This window comes from Narcine bancroftii, chromosome 3 (genome assembly GCF_036971445.1).
Source record: "Narcine bancroftii isolate sNarBan1 chromosome 3, sNarBan1.hap1, whole genome shotgun sequence".
In the NCBI taxonomy this organism is placed as follows: domain Eukaryota; kingdom Metazoa; phylum Chordata; class Chondrichthyes; order Torpediniformes; family Narcinidae; genus Narcine; species Narcine bancroftii.
In genome coordinates this window covers 96529957-96550336 of record NC_091471.1, presented here as the reverse complement: position 1 = coordinate 96550336, position 20380 = coordinate 96529957, and the positions used below count along the sequence as shown (strand labels likewise).

General features: G+C 41.3%; 1 long non-coding RNA gene across 1 annotated transcript in view; it reads right to left on the bottom strand.

Annotated features, from left to right (window-relative positions):
• The window catches only part of LOC138756172 (uncharacterized), a 110333-nt gene extending 91778 nt beyond the window's left edge, over window positions 1–18555 (bottom strand). Inside the window, exon 1 of the long non-coding RNA XR_011352825.1 lies at window positions 18485–18555. This is a non-coding gene — a long non-coding RNA (uncharacterized lncRNA). The remainder of the gene's footprint in view (window positions 1–18484) is intronic.
• Between the last annotated feature and the right edge of the window lie 1825 nt (window positions 18556–20380).

Below are 20380 nucleotides of genomic sequence, written 5' to 3'. Positions count from 1 at the left end.
TTACAAGTTCATCTTGCCTAGCAGGAGTTAAATTAGCCCATGGATTTTTTTTTTTTTTTAATTATTATGGAGTTAAATATGGGTTTAAATATAGTTTATCATGAATCATTTCATTAATTAAGATAGAACTTACCCTTTGTTTATGTAAAGGGATGGTTTAATTTAGTCCTATCTATTCTTTTTTCTTATCCAGAACTATATTTGGATATATTATGAGAAACTTTAATTACCATGTTGATGGAATTTGATGTCTTAAAGAAATGTTATATAAACAATTATGCTAAGTTTTTTTATTTATATTATACTGTATGTTCAATTTGTGATATGTGTATATGACCTGTTGTTTGTTATATTAGATGACAATGTATGATTTATATGTTAAACTCAATAAAAAATATTTTAGGAAGGCAGCCAGGAACTTGAAGCTCTTAATTCTTTCCACTGTTGACCTCCTGATGAGGACTGGTTCATGTTCTCTTGATTTGTCCCTCCTGAAGTCAAGCAGCTCCTTAGTTTTGCTAATGTTGAGTGCAATGTTGATGTTGTGACACCACTCAACTAACTGACCTGTCTAACTCCTATACGCTTCCTCATTGCCCTCTACAATTCTGCTGATAACCATGGTCTCATTAGCAAATTTGCACATGGCATTTGAGTGGTGTCTAGCCACACATTCATAGGTGTAGAAAGAGTAGAGCAGTGGGGTATGCAGGCATTCTTGAGATATGCCTATGTAGATTATCAGTGAGAAGAAAACATGGGTTCCATATCTTGTAGTCTTCTAATGAGGAAGTCAAGCATCCAGTTGGAGAAGGGGGTGCAGAGCCCCAGGTCTTGGAGCTTGTTGACCAGTACTGAGGATATGATGGTGTGGAAAGCTGAGCTGCAATTAATGTATGTATGTGGTGCTGTTGTCTAGTTGATCCAGAGCGTAGTGGAGAAATCTGATGTGGAGCAATTGTGATAGTAAATAGTAAATTCCAATGGGTCCAGATCTTTACCTAGGTATGAGTTAATGTGAGCCATGAACAACCTCTCAAAGCATTTCCTGCCAGTAGATGCGAATGCTATTGGGCGATAGTTATTGAGACCACCAACTCTGCTCTTCTTGGGCATTGGTTTGATTGATACCCTTTCAAACTACCATAATAGTTTTCTGGCAGAGATCGTCCAATTTCACTTATAAATTAATTATTTTTAATATCAGACACAACAAAGGGCAACTTCCAACAGAAGGCAGTAAATTCATCAGTAAATTGGAGACGGAATATTCCAAAATATTTCCAATTTGCTATATCAAGGCAGCTCCCATCTTGCTTGCCTTTTAGTCAATTATCTTTTATCTGGTACTAATTCTCCAGTCAGTAGAAAGAATTTCTCCATCAAAACCGCTAATACTGATATTAAATACCTTCAACAAGTAATGTCTACTCAAAATTGGACCAGTACTTCAAGTGCCATAGAACAAAAGCTAACAAAAGGCTACAAAGGCATACTTTACCTTTAAATAAAATTAAAGGTCATATGGAGAGTTCTCAAACGTCTGCTCCTACCACCTTCAACAAAATATAGACAACTTTCAATAAGGAGGAAAGGTGGTGACTTTTAATTGAGAGGGTCCAGATTTTAATAAATATTTAAATACTTATTCATACCTTTAATGTTCGGAAAATTCTGAATCTCTATAGAATATGCAAGATTGATATATAGAAAGGACACAATTTTCAAACAATGGATCCCTTTCAGATGGGTCAACAACCAAACATTTTGACACTCATATCTGACTGAGAAACTTCTGACAAAGCTTAAATTGCAATTGTAAGCAAAACTTAAATACAGGGGAAACTATGATATACATTTTTCATTATGCTGTTATCGATTTTAAAAAAAGATGCAATTTCACCCATTTCCAGTGTTCATTACAAGAGAACTGGGTGTTGAATATACAAAATGCTGACAGTTGAAAATCATTTGCAATTAATACATATTAATGCAGTGGTCTCAACCTTTTTCTTTCCATTCATACCACTAAGTAATTCCTATGCCATCAGTGCTCCGTGATTAGCAAGGGATTGCTTAAAGTGGTAATTGTTACTGAAATATTCTGCTTGAGAAAAATTATCATTCGCCCCTTTCCTTTGGAGTTATGAGACCGTCCACATGACAAGTCAATTAGGTTCAATTAAAACAGTGTTTTTTAAAACTTTTTCTTTCCATCGACATACCACCTTAAGTAATCCCTTACTAATCACAGAAAACCAATGGCATAGGGATTACTTAAAGTGGTACGTGAGTCAAAAGAAAAAGATTGAGAACCACGTCATTAATGAATCAATGTGTAGAACAGAATTACTCATGAAACTTGCTTCTATAATTTTAAGTATAAATACCAACTAAATATTATGGGTATATAAACTTACAATAATAACATGAAGAAAACTTCATAGTCTCCTGCATTTCACAGGAAGAAATATTAAAAAGCAAGGTAATGTTATCCTAGAAGAACCAAAATGTAAACTGCATTCTACCTTCTGAAAGCATTCTAAATTTTACAAAACCTGGAACTTTTATTATATTCTATCATAAGGTCATCCTTCCAGCCAGGTCGATACAGGTAATCCCTGAATTATGACCGTAATTAGGACCAAAGGATTGATCTCAACTCTGATTGGCCCCACCGCAAATGACTTATCAAGGTCTTAAAGTATTTTTTTTAATAAAAGATTTTCAACGAATGAACCTTTAATGAAGAATCTCAACATATGTACAGTACCTTTAATAAAGATATTCAACACATGAACTTTATTAAATAATAGAATCACAACATATATATAGTTCTTTTAATACAAAATAGTAGCTGGACAGTAGTTTTAATAAATATTGTCAACATTTGAACTTTAATTAGAAGTCTCTTCATCTGAACTTGATCGCATCACCACACTTATACTTGGCTGTGGATCTCAGTTTTTTTTCTTCATGGCAGAAGTTTGATGAAGGACATTGGAAGAACATGCCTAAATCAATTTATTTCTTCCTCCCCCTCCCCCCCAACTAAAATCGGCACTTGCTGCTTCACCTGAGACTCGTATGTAGTGCAAACTGAACTTTCTTTTAAATCTACTAAACCAATAATTACTTGCAGTGAAGATCCCAATGTAATCCATCCCCGCTCACTTTTTCAATCCCTCCAAAAGACTTCTAGCCTTCATCTAAATCATCCTTAAACATCCTTAAATTCAGTGGCAAGTATTTCTGAATCAGATCTTCCAACCACACCATTAATAACTTCTCCATCTCGTGAATGTGCTCTCATCATTGCTTCATTAAAATCGTGCTCTTCTAACTTACAGATTATTTTATGGCCTCACATTCTCCTTTAAAATTGTTGACACAATGGAGTGCGACAATCATAGGATGTGTACAATTTCATTGACCTTTCAACTTTGGTTAATGACTTTCATTTTTACCTCCAAAGTTATGGTATTCCCTCAGACTCTTAGCAGATCGATCAGCAGGGGATAGGTTTTTCCTCTTGTGTGCCATGTTTCTTGTGCATCTACAGAATGTTAACTGTGCACATGGCCTTATCTAGCGCTATGTTGCCCATGAGCAGATGCATTTTTTTTTAACGTTTCGGTCATATGTATGGGTGGACATAAATCACATAGGTTGGAAGCTGAGGACTACCTGTAATCTACATTTGATGATTGTTAATTATTGATCCTAACAATCCATTATTTATTTTTTTAAGTGTCTTCCTGCTTTTATCTCTCTCCTTTTCCTTAGAATGTTCAACATTATATATCATTCCAAAACCTTCAAGTTGGCAGAAATAATTAAAACATGAGATATTAAATTTATTTTAAAAGTTGATCAAAATTTGAGCCATAAAAATGAACTTTTTTTTCTATACTCCCCTCCAATTTACAAACAAAGTGGAAGATTGTTTTCTTGATGAGAGATAACCACAATTTCTCTGCCACGGATTCCATTAAAAAAAAAATCACAGGTGGCAAAATATTGCTGAAACACTGATATACAAAAAATATATTTCTCTAAATATACAGATTCCGATGTACATTGCCAGAAGGTTGGGATAAAAAATTTTTAAAAAACAGAAAATCATAAAACTTCCACCAGGTCAAGCAGTATCCATGAAAGAAGAATGAAATTTAATTTTTCAGAAAGAAGACCAGTCTTTGACCTGGAACTCTATTTTTCTTTCCACAAATAGTTCCTGACCAGGTGAGTGTTTCCATTATTTTCTATTTTACTTTGTTTTTCCAGCATCTGAACGTTTTCACAATTGTAATAATTGGATGTTCTGCATGAGAAGGAGCTCTTTGAATGAAAGTAGCTTAATACATTCACTAACATCATTTTGGCATTGGCAGTTAAGTTTCCATGATAATCTGTTGCAAATAAACTTTGCTCGCCTTCACCTAGTTAATCACTGCTTCAGACAAAATGTTTTGCTATTTGAACGTTTGCAATATGCTATGCTCATTTTTGCTCAACTATGTAACATTAAATAATTGAAAACATTAAAGTGTGTGGCTTCCACATTGCATATTCAATTTACAAACTAGCTAAAGCATCATTAAAGACTAGGTCAAATTCATTTCCTGTCCAATTCATTTTTTGTTAAATGGAGAATTTCTTTAAGATAACCAAAACATCCAGATTATGAATGAAAATTTAGTCCACAGAAAATTTCAGGCACAAGTTTAAAAAGCTTGGATATTTTCAATGCAACAGATACTAGTGCCTTGTCCAAGGAGTTGCCAAAAAAACTTCTATATCAATAAGTATACTTATCAGACATGTTCAAGTGTGCTTCAACACCATTTGACCATCCAGCAAAAGAGCAGAGGGGGGGGAGGGGGGGGGGGAAAGCTGCTATCAAGTAATCCATCAAGAAGTTTGCTGATATTTTAACCTGACCACCACTTCAAGCAGGCTACTGTGCATCATTTGTTGTTCCTGTAAAATATGTTGACATTCCTGGATAATTTTAATCATAATGTTCAGTGTTTTAAATTGGATAGGAACAGAAGGAATAAAAAAAATAACTATATGGGGAAATGTGTTGGCTCGTAGCAAAGACACGAGAAGAAACAAGAGCAAGAACAAGTACAGATATTATAGAGTTAAGGAGAAAGGTCATTTGGAGCAGGTGTACGGAGTTTATGGACAAAACAATAGCCTAGAGTTGGTTGGTGAAACCAGACCTAGTTTATATCATGGTCAGCCCCGCTTGGGTTGGTGGGGCACGGGATGGCATCGTGGGACCATCTCTTCCGGTCCAGACCCGAAGGTCGTGTATGCGCATGCGTCAGCGGGAGGCCAGCACCAGGACGTGGGGCGCGGGTCCAGAGACGGGCTTAAAGGTTGCAGCGCGGAATTTAAAACAAAGCCTGTGGTCGCAGTCTCTTCGCTGTGCTTGCTCCATGCTACAGCTCACTAATTACGGTGCAAGTTCAGAATAGATTCTGTTTGCCCCTACAATTGATCTTTTCTGTGCAACTTCCAGAATCAAACTTCATGCTGTAGATTTTTTTTTAAAAAAGCAGTAAATATTTAAGTTTATTAAATAATCGGAAAGATGCTTTTTTTTTGTTAAACAACAGAAAGGAAACATTTATACGAAGTTGTGAGCTGACTTTCTGATGATGGTCCAATGTTTCCAAATCTCATCATATCCATGCTTCCACAATCAGAAAGACTTAAGAGTTTAAAACAAAAGACAAACAATTTAATAACACAATAGTTTTATATTAAATATCTTAACTGTCCTTAGGTCTACTAAAGAATCAAGGAAAGTTGTAGACTCAATATTAAGATGCTGCATTAGCTAAAATGTTCTGCAGCTAAAGAAAAGTCAATAATGCATCACATTTAGACACGAACTCTGGTTAAATCCATGATGCTGGTTGTTAAACACTCTAACCTGTTCAGTTAGACAGCCCCATTTGCTGGAGAATTTCGGCTTTGCAATGCGAAGGGGGGAAAAAGTTGTCAGGTTGCCGAGCCGCAGCACATCTCAATGTGAATACACGCGAGCCACGAACGCTTTTGGCTCCCTTGATTAACAATGAGTTCAACAGTTACCCAGCTAATAAAAATCAGCGAAGAGTCTTGAAATACTGCAGTTTAAAAAAAAACACGAAGGCAAGTCATCCACAATAGGAAAGAAATAGCTCGAAACCAAAGCAGATCCGGTCAAAACCCGGGATAAATAAACTCTTGAACCACAAACTAGTTTCCGTGCATAACATCAAATTAGGCAAGATAGCCCAGATTTAAATTCGCATTGCATTTCCCCAACATTGAGATGACGTATCTATTTATAGAAAAAGGTACAACCAGTTTCAACACACCACTCTCAAGCCACCCAGTGCAAAAATAGTTAACAACAGATCATTTAGCCCGTACTCTCTCAACGACGAGTTCTTCAATATGTTAAATTAATGCCCGATTCCTTCGAATTCTTTAACCATCTCAAATAAAACTGGGGAATTGTCATTTAAAACACATTAAATCAATTCACCATATGCTGTATGTTACTAACCACTGGTATTCCCCACATCCTCTGCAAACCTCACACACATCAGCCAGATACAGAAGCTTCTCGAGGTGGTATATAATACAGTAAGTGTACCGAGCGTGGAAAGAAAGATGCATTTAACTAGAAAATAACTTTTCCTTTTTCATATATATATAAATAAATCAGGCCAATCGCGATCACGAAAAAAATGTAGCTGACAATACATCGGAAATCTCAGGTTTTTTTTTTAAAATAGATGAAACAGGAACATAGAAGAGAAAGGAGGAGTGATAAACAGGGAGAGGAAAATGTTCACTGTCGCTTCAGATGGTAAGAGATGAGGAATTAGTTGTCAGGAATATGGTGGGTTTGAGTATTTACAGAGGCTACTCCGGTGGTCATCATTATTCCCTCGCTTGCCCTTTCTTCTCCAACAGGAATTGTCAAGCCACACAATTTCGCAACCTACCGGGAACTCGACGGTGAAGAGTAACTAGTCTTTTTCTAGTCACTGATGTCACATACCTTTAACTCTTTAGAGTCCAGGACTGGGTGTCACAAATCGTAGGAGAGACAGCAGGAAAAAGTAGAAAGTTGAAAATCTAGACTTGCAATTCCCGGTTCAAACTCAGCATCGTCCTCCGCTGAGTTCGGGTCTCTCTCAGTCTTACTCCCATAGATCGCGCCTCCAGTGTTATTTAATGCACTTTTCTTCCTCCGGATCTCTTTTGCAAACGTAAATTAACCAGCAAACCGTCTTGAATATATACGTTTATGTATCTATTAAAATCGGAAAATCCTTCTTTCGGAAATAAGCCCCCTCTTCTTTAGTGAAGAACTAAATGCCAGAAAATCGTTGCATCATTAACAACCATTTCCCTTGTATGGCATCATGCGGCAATTTACTGGAGCACAAATACTTAAACTGGCGAGTGCAGTAGTTGGTGATAGCCTTTCTCCATTATGCTGAGGTAGTATCTAATTTCATATCTGATCAGCTGTAAGCCATTAGCATGATCAATTTCACCGACTGCGGTTAAAACCAGGACCCAGAGCTGATTTCAAACTGAAACTGCTGACAGCTGATAATATTCACAAGATAATACCAGGGATCCGGAGGAAATGCTCTCATTTTAACATTCTCAGCAAACGGATAGAGCAGGAAGCATAGGCAGAATGAAGCCTCTGTAGCAGACAAGGGCTGGATTCACTTGTGTTTTACTGCCCTTGACCACCAGGTGACTACACTCCTGTCTTTTTAAGACACTGAGGGGTTTCTTGTAAGTCGACAGCGCTGATATCCTTCAGCAGTAAGTATTCCGATTGGTCTTAATGCCCGTCGTGTTTCACTTTCGGCGACTCGGAATTAACCATTGAAGCAACGCTTGGTCAGAACTGAGGAGTTTGCATTCTCACGTGAACACTACCTTGCACATATTGCATTAATTTAATTGGCTGTTCACTGAAGATATCCGCTTAATTTTCAAGTAAACTTTTAAAAAGCAGCACTATTAACTATACAGTGTTCCCTGTACTATTCAGGGAGATCACAATCCATTTAAAGCCATGAAAACCGTTTAAAGTTTGGGATTTCCAAAATCATTCGTCAAAGGTTCTTAAATCCATATTTCTTTACAAAATGTTTCAAAATAAATGCAACTGAAGCAAAGATCGAATGTCCATACTATTTTACTCGAAAGTATTGTATTTAGTTTGTTATGGGTATAAAGTAATTTAATGTCCAAAGCCAACAGATTTCAGAGCTGTGGAGTGTTCGTGCCGTTGCACCTGATAAGATTTAACCAATCAGCAACAAATCATGACTGAATTGAGAAGGAAAATACCAATGAGAATGTCCTAAATGATGAGGGCGATGCGACGCTTGTTTTGAAGGGGGAGTCCCATGGACATGATCCGGTCCGAGTGGCCTGTCGGGAGGTTTTCGAGTTTGGAGGCAATGGAGTTCTTGACCATGAAGCCTACACCAGATAGGCGTCGTTCATCCATAGGCTTGCCAGACCAGTAGAGTGTGTAGCCCTCGCCGCGTGCTTGGAGGCTGCCTACATCTGCAAGGCAGACTTCACCGAGAGCGGCTATGTCGATGTCAAGTCTGAGGAGTTCATCTGCGATGAGGGAAGACTGACGTTCAGGTCAGTGGCTGTCAGCCTCCTCTAGCATGGTTCTGATCTTCCAGCATGCTAGCTTGAGTTTGTGAGCATCTTTTAAAGGACAAGTTCTACACTGATCTGCGCGACCTCATTCAACACACCCCTACAGCCGACAAGGTTGTCATCCTTGGTGACTTCAACTCTCGCATCAGCAAAGACTCAGAAACCTGGCCAGGAATCCTGGGCAAGCATGGTGTCGGCAAGTGCAATGACAACGGGCGCCTCTTTTTAGAGCTCTGTGCAGAACAGCGGCTTGTCATTACAAACACCCTTTTTGAGCAGAGGAACGGCCTGAAGACTACCTGGATGCATCCCCAATCCAAACACTGGCACCTCCTGGACTACGTCCTGGTGCGAGAAAGAGACAAACGAGATGTGCTCCACACCAGGGTCATGCCAAGCGCGGAATGCCACACTGACCACCGGCTGGTTCGCTGCAAGCTCAACCTTCACTTCAAGCCAAAGCCCAGGAACAGTAAAGCCCCCAGAAAGAGGTTCAATGTTGGAAACTTGCAGTCAGATGAAGTGAGAGGAAACTTCCAGGCAAACTTCAAAGCAAAGCTCGAGGATGCAATCCGCCTCATGGACTCGTCCCTTGAAACCCTCTGGGATCAGCTGAAGACTGCCATACTGCAATCCACTGAAGAGGTACTGGGCTTCTCCTCCAGGAAAAACAAGGACTGGTTCGACGAAAACAACCAGGAAATTCAGGAGCTGCTGACAAAGAAGTGAGCTGCCCACCAGGCTCACCTTGCAAAGCCGTCCTGGCCAGAGAAGAAACGAGCCTTCCATCGCGCATGCAGCCATCTTCAGTGCAAACTCCGGGAGATCCAAAATGAGTGATGGACTAGCCTCGCCAAACGAACCCAGCTCAGCGCGGACATTGGCGACTTCAGGGGTTTTTACGAGGCTCTAAAGGCTGTGTACGGCCCCTCATCCCACGTCCAAAGCCTGAAGAAAACTTAGGTCCTCCATCAGCCAGCTCCCCACCATGACTACCAGCCCCCCCACATCTCCATCGGGCACACAAAACTCAAAACAGTCAACCAGTTTACCTATCTCGGCTGCACCATTTCATCGGATGCAAGGATCGACAACGAGATAGACAACAGACTCGCCAAGGCAAATAGCGCCTTTGGAAGACTACACAAAAGAGTCTGGAAAAACAACCAACTGAAAAACCTCACAAAGATTAGTGTATACAAAGCTGTTGTCATACCCACACTCCTGTTCGGCTCTGAACCATGGGTCCTTTACCGGCATCACCTACGGCTCCTAGAACGCTTCCACCAGCATTGTCTCCGCTCCATCCTCAACATTTATTGGAGTGACTTCATCTCCAACATCGAAGTACTCAAGATGGCAGAGGCCGACAGCATCGAATCCACGCTGCTGAAGATCAAACTGCGCTGGGTAGGTCACGTCTCCAGAATGGAGAACCATCGCCTTCCCAAGATCGTGTTATATGGCGAGCTCTCCACTGGCCACCGAGACAGAGGTGCACCAAAGAAGAGGTACAAGGACTGCCTAAAGAAAGCTCTTGGTGCCTGCCACATTGACCACCACCAGTGGGCTGATATCGCCTCAAACCGTGCATCTTCGCGCCTCACAGTTCAGCGGGCATCAACTTCCTTTGAAGAAGACTGCAGTGCCCACCTCACTGTCAAAAGACAAAGGAGGAAAAACCCAACCCCAACCAACCAATTTTCCCTTGCAACTGCTGCAACTGTGTCTGCCTGTCACGCATCGGACTTGTCAGCCACAAACAAGCCTGCAGCTGACGTGGACATTACCCCTCCATAAATCTTCGTCTGCGATGCCAAGCCAAAGAAAAGAATGTCGTAAATGGGAATGTTGCGGGTGTGGGAGGGACTGTTGATCTCCGTTCTGATGCGTCTCGAATCGAATGTCCACAATTTATCCCCCTGTCCAGATGCTGTCCGACCTTTTGTGTTCCTCCACATTCTGCAATCTCGTGAGTTACCAATCGCAAGTGGTCATACAAAATAAAAGTTTAAAAAAAAAACTAGAAAACTCATAGATTTATAAAAACAATATAACCACTCAGTTTCAGCACTTTTCCTGAGCAAAATAATATTTTTTTAACAAAATGATAACATTAACTAATTAAATTGTTCTGTTCTCATTGTTGACCTCCCAAATGCATATATATTTTCAATTTTTTTTCAGAATCTGGATTTTGCCTACAATGTTGTCTGTCACTAATTTTAACCGAGAAGAATTGGTTTTGACCCACCTTCACGGAGAGTTACAGTCCCTCCAGTTAATATAGACCTGTAAAGTGAGATTAATGTGAGATTATTGTAAATAGATGTTTGGTGTGAGCCAAAGGATTTTTTTTCTGTGCAGTTGGGTCAAGAGTTCCAATAGGTAGTCCCCACAGAGCCTTCAAAGGTGTGTATATATGAAACCCTGGCTGACTCATAACCCTCTATTTTACATTCATTCATGTGCCTGTCTAAGAGTCTCTTGAATGCCCCTATTTTTGCAGCCTCCATTACCACACCTGACAATGCATTTCAGGCCCCCACAACTCTCGGTGTAACAAAACTTACCCCTGATGTCCCCACTAAACTTTCTTCCCTTCACTTTGTACAGATGTCCTTTGATGTTTGCTACTCCAGCCATGTGAAAAAGGTGCTGGCTGTCTACCTTATCTGTGCCTCTCATAATCTTATAGACCTCTATTAAGTCACTTTTCATCTTTCACACCAAGAGAAAAGTCTTAGTTCTGTTAATCTTTCCTCATAATGCATATTTTCTAATCCAGGAATCATCCTGGTAAATCTTCACTGCAGCCTCTCCATCACTTCCACATCTTTCCTGTAACTAAATACAAGTAGGCCTGTGGCATTTTTTTCCCAAGCCCTCCAAGACTCTGAACGCAGACACTTGGCGATCAAGAAAGAGGCACAAACTATAGTGGAGGTTGTACATCACTGGAGGCACACTCTGGCCGGCAGACCATTCACCCTGCTGACAGACCAAAGAGCTGTTATTTTTATGTTTAGCAATAAACAACAAGTAAAATCAAAAGTGACAAGATCAATGAGGTGGAGAATTGAGCTGTCCAGCTACAATTATGGGATTTTGTATCAGCTGGTCAAGCTCAATGAGCCACCCGATGCCTTGTCCAGGGGCACCTGTGCCAGTGTACAAATAGATTGCCTCCAAGCCCTCCATGATATCATCTGCCACCCTGGAGTCACAAGGCTCTGCCATTTTGTGAGGGCCTGTAACCTCCCCTACTCAGTTGAGGAGGTCAGGGAGCTGATCTGCAATTGCTTAATCTGTGCAGAATGGAAGCTGCAATTTTACAGACTGGAGAGCACCCAACTCATCAAGGCTTTGAACATCTCTGTCCACGAATCAGAACATGTACTTCCTGAATATCATGGACGAGAACTCACATTTCCCATTCGCCATCCCCTGCCTTGACTTGACCACAGTCACGGTCATTAAACCCCTCCATAACATCTTCATCCTGTTGAATGCCCCAGTTATGTTAACAGTGACTGGAGTCTGCATTCATGAGTGAGGAGTTGAGCCAATATTTTCTTTCCAAGGGCATAGCCATGAGTAGAACCATAAGCTACCACACCCGTGGGAATGGGCAGATGGAAAGGGAGAATGGCACGATCTTGTAGGCAGTCCTTTTGGATCTCAAGTTGAAAGGGATGCCCATCTCCCAGTGGCAAGAGATCCTTCCAGAAGTGCTGCACTCCACCAGGTGCTACTTTACACTGCAACTAACACCATCCCACATGAAAAATTGTTCTCCTTCCCTCGGAATTCGGTGTCGGAACTATGCTGCCAGTCTGGATAATGACCCCAGGGCTAGTGCTTCTCTGGAAACATGTTAGGACCCATAAGGGAGACCCACTGGTCAAGGAAATGCATCTCCTTCATGCTAACCCACAGTATGCTCTGATTATATACCCGGATAGACACAGTGTCCATCCAGGATATTGCTGGGGCTCCAGCTTGAGCCACCCAGTAACCCTTGTCAGTGACCAGTCAGCCCCAGGGATCACCCTGACAAGTGATGAAATTTTCCCACTTCCACCATGGCCCATCGATTTCCCCCCCCCCCACCCCTCAAACAAATTCCCCATCTCGCACCCCCCACCCCATCCCAACAGATCCGGTACACACAGGCACAGTTCAGCCCTCTAACACTCAGCCTGCCAAACAAGCCACCATTCTGCAGGAACCAACGACACAGTTGGTACTGCAGCAAATGCAGCTCTGGAAAAAAACCACCAAAGTGGCTGAATCTATGAACTGTTAAGGACTCCTCGACTGGTGTTGATGGACATTGACCTGCGTCACCCCATGGGTCTTCATTCAATAAAGGAGGCGTGAATGTGGTGAAATGCAGTATTACAGGCATGATCTCACTGGGCTGGGCAGGTGTGCCTGCCTTCTGTACCTGTAGCTCCTCCTTGTAAGATCCCAAATAAAGGCTGAAAGCCCTTGTCTCCTCCCTCATATCTACCTTGGACATGAGCCAGCAGCATGTAGAGGCATGCCTGCATTTTCTAATTAATAAAGCCTTTGACTAGTTGCTTCGTGTCTACGAATGGTCATTAGCTCACGATTCCTAAGATAATCCCCTGACTAATGAAACCCAGCATAACATAAGTGATCTTAACTATCCTATCATCCTTAACAGCATCCTTAGGAGATGTATGGATTTCGACCCCAAGGTTCCTCTGTTCTTCCACACTGTTAAGTATCCTACCATTAACCATGTACACTGCTTTCAGATTCGACCTTCCAAAATACATCACCTCATACTTATCTGGATTGAATTCCATCTATCACTTTTCTGCTCAACTCTACATTCTATCTATAATCTATTGTAACCTAAGACAACCATCAATACCATCCACAATTCCTCCAACCATTGTACCATCCGCAAACTTACTGACCCATTCCTCTACTTCTTTATCCAGGTCATTTATAAAAATCATAAAGAGCAGGGGTCCCAGAACAGATCCCTGCAGAACTCACTGACCTTCAGCCAGAATACATTCAATATTACTCTCTGCTTTATACAGACAAGTCAATTTTGAATCTACACAGCCTAGATTCCCTGACTCCCATGCCTCATAATTTTCTGAATGAGTCTCCCATGAGTACCTTATCAAACACCTTACAAAAATCTATATACACATCTACCACCCTACCTTCATCAATTTCTTTTGTTAACTCCTCAAAAAACTCAATTAGGCTCATGAGACATGACCTTCCCCTCACAAATCCATGTGTACTTTATCCAAAAAACTGTACTTTTCTAACTGCTTATAAATTCCAAGCTTAAGAATCCCCTCCAATAGTTTGCCCACCACTGATGCAAGGCTCACTGGCCTATAATTTTGATAATTCTCCCTATTTTTTGAACAAGGGGACCACATTTGCCATTCTCCCATACTCTGATACCTCCCCTGTGGCCGAATAGGATGCAAAGATCATCCCTCTCTTCCTTTAGTAAGTTGAACTGCATCTCATCTGGTCCCAGGGACTTATCAAACCTAATATTTCAAATCTGCTTCTGTTCACACTACTGACCCACGACTGCATCGCCAGATCCAGCTCCAACAATGACAATGACGATGAGTCACATTTCAGAGAAGAGGTGTAAAATCTCATGAAATGGTTTGAGAGTAACAATCTGAGTCTCAATGTGGACAAAATGATTGTGGACCAGGACCAGGAACAATCACCATCATATTAACAAATCTGTAGCAGTGAGAGCAAGGAGAGCACCAAGTTCCTTGGAGTTCACTTAACCAGTGACCTATTGAGGACACTCAACATCTCCTCAGTTGTCAGGAAGGTGTAACAGTGACTGCACTTCTTGAGAAGACTGAAACGGGCCAGGCTACCAGCCACCATTATGTCAACTTTCTTAAGGAGCTGTCGCTGCAGAGAAATGTATCAGAAGACAATCCACAGGACCATAACAGTGGCAGAGAGAATCATTGGAGTCTCCCTCTTCCCCACCCACCCATCCCCACCCCCTGCAATTGACATGATCTACCAGGATAATTGTCTGAAGAGGGTGTACAAAAATCATCAAGGACCCCTTCCACCCTGCACACAGCAGTTTTCAGCTGCTCCTGTCGGTAAAGTGATACAGGAGTACCAGAGCCAGCACCATCAGGCTGAGGAACAGCTTCTTCCCACAGGCAGTGAGAATGCTCAGTGACCAAAGGAACTGCTCAAAACAATATTTATTTTTATAGCTATAATATGTGTCCTGCGTGTGTGTATGTCTGGTTATGTGTCTGCATATTTTTCCACTGAGGACTGGAAAACGCTGTTTCATCATGTTGTATTTGTACAATCAGATGACAATAAACTTGATTTGACTTAAGGAGATCCAAAACTTCCTTTCTCTTAATCTCAGGATGCTCTAGCACATAAGCTTGTTCAATTCTGACATCACCTTGACCAAGGCCCTTTTCTCTGGTGAATACTGAAGCAAGGTATTCATTTAAGACCTCCCCAACCTCCTTCACGTTGCCTTCTTTAGCCTTAACGTACCTTCACTCTCATTATCCTTCTGTTCTGCACATAAGCATAAAAGCTCTCAAGGGTTCCCTTAATCCTATTACCAAGGCCTTCTCATGCCCCCCTTCTAGCTCATATCAATCCTTTCTTAACTTTCTTCCTGGCTACTGTAAAATTTCATGAGCCCTTCTGGGTTTTTTTTCGCTTCCTAAATCTAATGTCTGCTTCCTTCTTCCTCCTAACTAGCTGCCTCACCTGTTTTGTCAACCACGGTTCCATTTTCCTACCATCTTTTTCCTGTCTCAGTTGGACAAACCTCTTTAGAGGTTCATAAATAGTTCCATACAGCTTAATACACTAGTTCGTTGCATATGATATCAAGAAAGAGCTGAGAGTACTGCATGCAACACTTGTAATGTGACCAAGCAATGCTGAAGTGCTGAGAATTAATATTCTAGAACGACCCAAGTTCTTCCAATAGAGTTACAATAATATTGACAATGGAAAATTGCAAATGTAGGACCAATCCAGTACATATATAAATATCCTCCTCATTACTTCTCTACTGGTGCTGAAAGAAAGAAATGTTTTGGGCAAGGGAAGGGGAGCAGATTAAATGGGCTGCTTTGGTTTGGATGGTATTACTGTTCTTTAGGGTAGTTGGAGGCACATTCATTTGAGCCCATTTCATTATGCTCCTGACTTTTGCTTTATGAATGATAGAAAGTCTTTGTGGTATCATGAGGTGAGTCATTCACAACAGAAGGTCCAGCCCCCAATCTGTTCATGTAGCCACACAATATTGTATGGTTTGCTTATTTTTCTAGTTGATGGTAAGCCCTTCTGCTACTGAACGTCAAGGATAGATGATGAGATTTTTCCTTTTTGCAGATGGTTTCATATTATCACTTATGAGCTCATGCTGCACATAAACATGGGCTGTTTGTTTGTTGAGGTGAATGGAATTGAACAAAACAATTATCAAAAAAATATCCACACTCACTTTATGATGAAAGTAAGTTAGGCTGAGGATCCTTCCTTGAGAAAACTCTGCAGTGATATCATGGGGCTAGGATAATTGACTTCCTCAACCAGAACAATATCCCTTTGTGCAAGGAACCATTCCAATTATTGGAGCTTTTTCTCCTTCTGGTATAATGACTTCAGTTTTGTCAAGGATCCTTAATGATATATTTAGTTAAATATTGCTTTGATATCAAGGGCAGTCACTCTCACCACCTCTGGGATTTTGTTCATTGATCCAGGCGAAAAGTATTCAATGTTGTGTCCTGAGGGAAAAGCAAATTGAGTAACTGGAAACAGCGATTGCTGGAGAATAAGTACTGCTTGATAGCACTATCAATGGTACATTCCAAACTTTTGTTGATAATCCAGAAAAGATTAATTGAACAATAAATGGCTGTACTGGATTGGTCCTACATTTGCAATTTTCCATTGTCAATATTATTGTAACTCTATTGGAAGAACTTGGGTCGTTCTAGAATATTAATTCTCAGCACTTCAGCATTGCTTGGTCACATTACAAGTGTTGCATGCAGTACTCTCAGCTCTTTCTTGATATCATATGCAACGAACTAGTGTATTAAGCTATATTCTGTAATGGGAGAAACCTCAGAAGCAAGTTAAACTGGATCATTCACTCAGACCTTCTAAATGATCATGGTTACAAATAAACCAGTTTTGACTTCAGCATTCACATGAAGCACCGTGTAATTCTGCCAAGAATAGGAAAAGTTTAGAGGGATATAGGCTGAATACAGCAAATGATAAGAGTTTGGACAGCATGAATGTTGGAACGAAGGGTCTATTTTTGTGCTATAGAACTCTGTGTCTCTATGTAGCTGTTTAATGAATGGATGTGGCTAGACTTCAAAACTTCCACAAGGTCCAATGGTTATAAGTTCAATTAGCTTTAGCACACATGTATTCCAATATTAGAGCTTCACCAAATAGGCATCTGATTTTTTTTAAATGCACCAGGTGATTCTCTGGTATTGCTTATTAAACCAAGGCTGATCTCCTGGATTTATTGCAATGGGATCATGCCAGGCCACACAGTAAAAATTATCTTGGTATATACAGTGCCTCAAGAACACCCAGTTTTGAGATGCCCTATCTGTTTTCATCTGTCATATTTAGTGAAGATGGCAGCATTGCCACACAACAGTGGACCATGTGTTGAATCTTAACATCAGAGTTTCGTCACTCCAATCATAGGTGATTTGTCTACTTGCATCTGTAGCAGGCAGATTGTCGAGGATGACGACAAGTGTCCCTCATGTTGGTTCATTCCTGACCTGCTGCTGGAGCCCATTCTATTAAGTGTCATGTTGGACAGCCAGATCACATTTTGTGCTCTTGCTACTTTCAATATTTCTTCCAAGTGTTCTTCAACATGGAGGAGCACTGATTCATCAACTGATGGATGGTAATAATTGCTGTTTAGAAAGAGTTTTACTTACTTCATTGCATATGGAACCAATGTTGATGACTACCAGAACTATCTCCAAGCAACTGTTTAGCATTATGCCACCCAGATGGTTCAGACATGCACAGAGATTACAATGGAGGAATCAGGCCAAATTTAGACAGCAGTTTCCAGATATTTGTGAGGCTAACATCATGGTAGCACCACTGGCTGAACTGCTGTCTTCCATTTCTAGCAATACTAGTTCAGTCCTGAGTATTGGTACGGTGTTTGGAGTTGGCATTTACAAAGAAAACTTGAATGGGTTTTCATCCAGTGCTTGGTTTTCTACCACATTCCAATTCCAATTGATTGCTGCCTTAGAACATAGACATGTACAGCATAGTACAGGCCTTTTGGCCCACAATGTCATTCAACTCATATAAACCTACTCCATGAGCAATCTAACCCCTTCTTCCATAATCCTGTTTTTCTTACAAAAATGTTTGCTTGATTTCAACTGCTCTCTTCTCAAGATGCTCCCAAAATGTTAATTTTCTACCAAATGCCATTATTAGCTCTGTTTTTTTTTTGCCCAATAATTGGCATTACTGAAAAGCCTACATTTATTATTTACTGCTAATTATCCTTTAGCAGGTGGTGATGAATTGTCGTTTTGAACCCCTCTGGTCTTCTGGTAAAGGTACCCACATTACCAATGGGTAAGGCACTCCAGAATTATACCATGTGACAGGAAAGGAATAACACAACATTTCCAAACCAAAATTATGTATTACTTACTGGGAACCTACAGTTGCCGTTTTCACATACAACTGCTGTTTGGGTCCTTCTTTGGGTAGAGGTGATGTATTTCAAGGTTCAAGATTCCTTTATTGTGATGTCATAAAATATCACATGAAATTGGCTTTAGTCTGCCATAAAGCAGAGAGATTCACCATCAGGACAATTTTCTGCCTATTTCTTTGTAAGAGAAAGAGAAGCAAAAGAGAGTCCCTCCAGAGTCAATGAGTGTCCATGAATTCGCGTCAGTGCTCCCACAGCCTCCTCAGCCATACAGACATCTTAAGGTTCTCATTACTTGAGGTGGTAGGTGAATGGAAATAAAAGGTTTGAAAACCAGTTGTACCTAATTGACTTGTTATGTGCACGGTTTCATAACTGCAAAGGAAATAGGCCTATTACAATTTTTTTCAAGCAAAATATTTCAGTAACAATTGGGTCTAGAATAGTGGTTCTCAACCTTCCCTTCCCACTCACATACCACCTTAAGTAATCTCTTACTAATCACAGAGCATCTATGGCATAGGTATAACTTAACGTGGTAGGTGAGTGGAAAGAAAAAGTTTGAAAACAACTGGTCTATAGCATTGGCACCCGAGTTCTAGATCCAAACATCAGACATAATCTGAAAGACACAAGTAACAACAGCACTGATACCTGGTATCTTCCTCAGCCAGTCTCAACCCAGTCTTCAGCAGTCCACAGCCTAGTATAGGTCCTTTGACCTCAGTTGCCAGTAGCCTGCAGCCTAACTGGGTTCCTTGCCTTGAGTCATCAACAGCCTACTGTCTATGTGTTCTTCAGCTGCAGAGCCCCTCACTGCCCATCACCTTGGTCACTATCCCTTAGGGTCATCTCCTTGTTTCTCCCACTCAAAGAGTGGATGGTCTCCCCATTTTATAGTGCCCTGCTCCGGTCCTCTGCTCAACCAGAATCTGCAACCCCTCAAGTCTGCAGCCAAACGCAGGTGCCGCCAACTTGGGCCAGTCCTCGTGGTTGCAGGATTTAAAAATAAACCACTGTCAACTCCTTTAACAGGCTGTTTAAAGCTTGTATGGAGCTGTCAATCGTTGGACTGGTGGTAGAACCCTGTGTTGGAGTGCTGTGTCTCTGTACCCGGCTCTGCGCATATCCATATATTTTTGAGGCACATTTGAAGTAGAAAAGGAACTCCAATATATTTTGTAGATGGTACATAGTGCTATCACAGTATGGTAGAGAGGATGAATGTTCAGGGTGATTGATAGGGATGAAGTTTCCTAAGATTTGTTGAAGATGCATTCATCTAATTAGGTGGAAAGCATTCTACTGCGCTACTTTCTTATAACTTGTAAATTATAGAAAGGCTGTGGGGTATCAGGAGACAAATCATTGAACATTAAAGTCAAGCAGGTTTTCCTCCTACATGCGAACCACAATTATATTTACATTTGGTTCAGCAGTGGCAGGGAGGACACCATCGCAACCAGGGACCTGGCACCAACAGGAGCACCCACCATTCCACAGCATCCTTCAGCCCACGACGATGCTGACTGGGCATACATCCCTATCCCCAGGCAGGATGGGGTGCGCAGGATCTCCTTGACCACCAGGGTCCCACTTCAGCCAGGGGGGAGAACCTGCCCCCCCACCTATCCAATATGACTCTCACACGTCGACCCTGGACCCCTCGGCCACCCCTCCGCGCAGCACCACACCAGTCACTCAGACCCCTGCTCCCAGCCCCCCCTTCCAACTTCCCCTCTGACCAGTGATCAGGAGCCAGTCCTACGATGGTCACAGAGACTCCAGCAGCCACCGGATCGTCTCAATCTATAGATTTGTATAGTGGGTACGATTCATTGTTACTCCCCCCCCCCCCCCCCGCCCACAGCTGGGACAATTTTAAAGAAGGGG